Below are 5,282 nucleotides of genomic sequence, written 5' to 3'. Positions count from 1 at the left end.
TATTGCACGGGCCTTAGATAAGGAAAAAGTCAACTATTTGCCCTCTTAGTTGTTCATGTTTTGGCATAGATGATGTATGGTCCACACAAGTATGGAACACTATTAAGTGTGCTTTTGCAGGGGATAATTTATGTACCAGAATTATAACCACTACATGCATTGTTGATGTAGCCAAGTCATGTTGTCTGAATACCGATGACGCATGTATGCAATGGAACCCCTAAGTGATGTTAGCTCTAGAGGCTTGTTTTTCAAAAGGATATTTGGCTCTGATGGTTGTTGTCCTGATATGCTCAAGGAAGTTTCAGATGAAGTACTGAAGAAGTGTGGAGGCCTGCCATTGGCAATTGCCACTATATCTAGTTTGTTGGCAAATTGATCAGCTACCAAGGAGGAGTGGGAGAAGGTTAAAAGGTCGACTGGTTCTACACTGGAAAATAACCAGAGTCTATAGGGAATGAATAGCATACTATCCCTTAGCTATAATGATCTTCCACCTAATCTCAAGACCTGTCTGTTGTATTTAAGTGTATTTCCCAAGGATTGTGAGATTGACAGCGAGAGATTAGTGAGGAGATGGATAGCAGAAGGCTTTATCAGGTAAGAGCGTGGACAGAGTCATCAAGAGGTCGCAAAGAACTATTTTTACGATCTTATCAACGAAAGCATGGTACAACCAGTGGACACTGGGTATGATGGTAAGGTTCGTGCCTGCCAAGTTCACGATATGATGCTTGAAAGTATTAGCTAAAAAGCAATTGAAGAAAAGTTTTTCACTGTGGTAGGCAGAGGCCAAACAAGTTTGACAAATCGTCATGGTTCTGTTCGGTGACTATCAATTTAGGACATTGACCAGAAGTTGGCATCCTCATTGGCAAATGAAGATATAAGTCATGTTTGATCTTTAACAGTAACATCATCAGGTTACATGGAACAATTTCCTAGTCTTCCTGAATTTGAAGCTTTACGTGTATTGGACTTTGAAGGTTGTGAGGGCTTGGAAGAGTACAACATGAACAATATGGACAAATCATACTAGCTAAAGTTTCTAAGCCTCAGGGCACCAGCACATCAAAGCTACCACCAAGTGTCGTGGCACTACATGATCTTGAGACCCTAGATCTTAGGGACACACACATAGTAGAGTTGCCGGCTGGAATTGTCTGTCTCAGTAAACTACAATATCTACCCACCCAAAAATTCTGCATGGTACGTAATGGGATCGACAATATGAGAAGCATAAGGGTGCCCCCAATGTTTGATATTACGAGGAGTTCATTGGATGCTTTGGAAGAGCTCGGGAGCCTGGCCAGATTGAATGAACTCAAGTTATTGTTGGACAGTGGGAACATGGACAGGAGTTATCAGGAAATGCTACTCTCCTCGCTATGCAAACTTGGTAGCTGCAAACTCCAATCTTTATGTATATGCCATTCATCTATATGGAATGATTATGATGGTTCCGTCAACTTCCTAGATCCTTGGTCACCCCCACCATCTTACCTTCAGGTATTTGATAAGGATGGCAATATCTGTTTTGCGAACGTTCCAAAGTGGATTTCTTCATCTCTCACAAGTCTTGCTCGTCTGGAAATCATTGTAGCTGAATTAAGGGAGGAGGATTTGCACACTCATGGTGAGCTCTCATCATTAGTTGTGCTACAGTTGCGCTTGCTTACAAGAGCCAAAAAAGGCTTATTGTTATTGGATTCCAATTCTTGAAGAAGTTTTACCTCACTTCTATGGATGGCGCATACATAACGTTCACGGAAGGGGCTACGCCGAAGCTTGAGAATCTTGAGATGTCATATATAACATGTCAGTGGCGAGAACCTATGGCTTCTATTTAGGAATTGAGCATCTCTCATGCCCGAAAGCTGTAGAACTGCATGCACCAACCAGTTCAGCGAAAAGCTCACACAATTGGAATACATGCCTGCAACAGCTGTGATCAGTACCGAAGTTGGTGCCCATCCGAACCGTCCTAAAATTGTTTCCCCCTATTTGGGGATCTAAATGAAGAAGGCAATGAAGAGGCCGGTAATAACGAGGAAATGAACTTGGAGTAGGGGAATTAAAATGGTCATCCTTCCGGATGAGATGGTCCTCAGCCGCAAGAGGCACTGAAAACATAGTCTTGTAGGTTTGTTCTTCAAATTTAATCCATCTCTTATATTCCAAACCCGCTGATCAATGTTGTGTGTCGATCCAAGATGATGTGGAATTATTGCCATTCCTACTTAATCTACCGTTCCTTGGACTTTCCAGATGTGAAGATGGGAAACAGAAGCTGAAAGAGGATCAGCGGTCTCAATTTGCCACTTGCTACACTTATACATTGTGGAACTGGATCGATAGTTCCCGTTAATTACATTGGGTGATCAACACAGTTTGCATTCCTTATAGTTGATGAAAAAATTGCGTCAAACCCACGTATAGTATAGTGGATGATAATTCGCATCAAATGCGCGTATAGTGTTTCGGCTATTTAATTACGTTTGTACGGGGTTGGTTGTTTCTGCTGGATGTATATAGTATACTTGCTGATGGACTCAAGTGTAGTGTCGATTACTTCTTTGCTTGCCTGGTCCCTGTATGGCTGAGCAAGCAGCACAGCTGTTGTTTCTCTCTATTTCCATATAATACCACCATATATGAACAATGGGGCTGGGCTTCCCCTATTCCGAAAGAATAATTGATTCTGCTGAGTGATGGGATCTAGTCCATCGAATATTTTCCAATAGCATTTTTTATTTTCCAAGGAGTAGTCGAATGCACAAACCACAAAGCTTATCCCAAATTCTACCACTTTAGAATATTATGCTACCCCAAGGAATAAGAAACAATTTCTACACAGAGTATATACTTGTGCGACGTTGACCTATGTACAAAGTTTCAAGTTCAAATATTTTCTTATTTGTTGATCATCCAATTTAAAACTGCTTACGGTGCGTGCCGCACGGCAAATGTTTTCTTCTTTGGGAGAAACAAAATTAGCACTTTCTATATGAAGAGAGGACAACCGCTCAAAAAAATATGAAGAGAGGACAAATCTCAGTGCAAAATTTTGGTCCTGATAAGGGGCGCACCTGCACACGAGCTAAAAAAAATCCCCTCCTCACCCCGGTTGTAGTTTTTTATAACAGATAAACGCACCAATGACTACTGTACTCTCACGAGATGAGGACATTGGTCACTCTTCTCTCAAAATTGAGTCTGAGATTTATTTAATAGTCATATTAAATCCGTCTGACAGAATTTTCAAAATTCGCATCAGAGAGGTATTTGTTTGGATTGTCTTGAGTTCAAAGGATTTGAATTGAAATGAATTTGGACCAGTCAAATTTTATTCAAAATCTAGGCTTTTTTTAGGGTAACTAGGGATTTATTCAAGGTTCAAATCAAGAGGGATACAAGCAACATCCAGTAAAAAAAGAAAAGAAAAAATTCTCGGGTCCCTGGAATGGAAGAGATAATTAAATTAATTAGGCCCTGAACTTCTACTTTCGTTTAGAATTTAGGAATTATTTTTCCCTTGCTTCTGAAAAAAGAGTCAAGAAACACTAATGGCAACCCTTCGAGTCGACAGAATTCATAAAATTCTCCACGAACGTATTGAACAATATAATAGGAAAGTAGGAATTGAAAATATAGGTCGCGTAGTTCAAGTGGGGGATGAGATTGCTCGTATTATAGGTCCTGGTGAAATAATGTCAGGTGTTATTCAAAATCTAGGCTAAGAGAAAAGAAAAGAATGGAAAAAAGAGAAAGGCCCAGCCAGGACAGCGGCCCAGCTACCAGCCCAGCCCACTAGCGTGTGCGCGTTTAAAAAACAACAAAACTGTACGAGGGGAAAATCCTATAAGACGCAGAATACGGCAGATTGTCGATCATTCGCACAGACAGGCAGCGACCTGCGAACAAAATGGGCCGGCCCAATTATCAGTAACCAACGTGCGCAATAGTACCCGGTATTACGAACCTTGGCTCCCAGTCAGGGTGCCCATGCCGAAGCAATGGCAGCCACCAGCGGCCAACTGTGCGAAAATTAACGTCGACGCTGCAGTCTCTCGTCACGGTGGTTATGGTGTGATAGGAGCAATTAGCAGAGATGCAACGGGCAGGTTTCTGGGAGCCTCAATGCTAGCTTTTCGGCACATTGCCGATCCCCAAGTCCTCGAAGCTCTTGCGGTGCGGGAGGCACTAGCCCTATCCGATGACCTCTACCTAAGGCGTATCCATGTGGCATCGGATTGCAAAATTGTCATTGAAGATATCCAGAAGGAGAATGCTCCCTGCTATGGAGCAATTATACATGAAATCCTAGATCAATTTTCCTCTTTTGATTTTTGTAAATTTAGCCATGAATTTAGGAGCTCAAATTTTGAAGCTCACAACCTCGCGAAGCATGCACTTTCTTTAGGGGGAGGGGGGGGGGGCGTGTCTGGTTAGGCCACCCCGGGGATCTTCCCTCCGTCCCTGTAAGCATTGTGACGACATAATAAAGCTTGTGAGTTTGTCTAAAAAAAAATTAACCTTGTACTCCCTCCGTCCCATAATGTAAGACGTTTTACAGCCGGTTTTTTTCTGGTTTTAGGAAACTTCTAGGATGTTCCTGAACCGGTTTCTTTTTCCTTTTTCCTTTTTCGTTTTCCTTTTCTTTTGTCCTGTTTCCTTTTCCTTTTCTCTCCTTTTTTTTTCTTTTCCTTTCCTTTTTCGTTTTTCTTTCTCCTGTTTCTTTTTTATTCCTGTTTGTACTTTCAAATATTGCTCGCTTCTTTTACAAAAAGTTTGAAAACTTAAAAAGTAAAGAATTTCATATTCAAAAAATGTTTGCATTTTAAATATTTGTTCACAAATTCAAAATACGTTCGGGTATTTTAAATAATGCTCCCACTTTCTAAATTTATTTACAAATCCGAAGAATTTTCATGTATTCAAAATTAATTCACTATTCTAAAAATCATTGGCTATTTTTTTTCACCAATTGAAAAAATGTTCGGGCATTTCAAAAAATGTTCCCACTTTCCAAAATTGTCACAAATTCAAAAAATGTTCAGGCTTTCAAACTTTGTTCACAAATTAAGAAATGATTATATTTTCAAAATTTGTTTGCAAATTTAGGAAATGTTCTTGTTTGACAAATTTGTTCGCAGATTTAAAAAAATTATGTTCTCAAAATTTGTTCACAAACTCATAAATATTCAGGCTTTCAAAATTTGTTTGCAAATTTAAAAATGATTATGTTGTCAAATTTTGTTTGCAAATTTAGGAAATGTTCT

General features: G+C 39.9%; 1 pseudogene; it reads left to right on the top strand.

The window, feature by feature from the left end:
- LOC119310707 overlaps nucleotides 1–2,274 on the top strand; it is a 7,646-nt pseudogene extending 5,372 nt beyond the window's left edge.
- Nucleotides 2,275–5,282: the final 3,008 nt, after the last annotated feature.

This window comes from Triticum dicoccoides, chromosome 5B, assembly GCF_002162155.2.
Source record: "Triticum dicoccoides isolate Atlit2015 ecotype Zavitan chromosome 5B, WEW_v2.0, whole genome shotgun sequence".
Taxonomy (NCBI): domain Eukaryota; kingdom Viridiplantae; phylum Streptophyta; class Magnoliopsida; order Poales; family Poaceae; genus Triticum; species Triticum dicoccoides.
The sequence above is the reverse complement of the archived record's forward strand: the minus strand, read 5'-3'. Positions and strand labels throughout refer to the sequence as shown.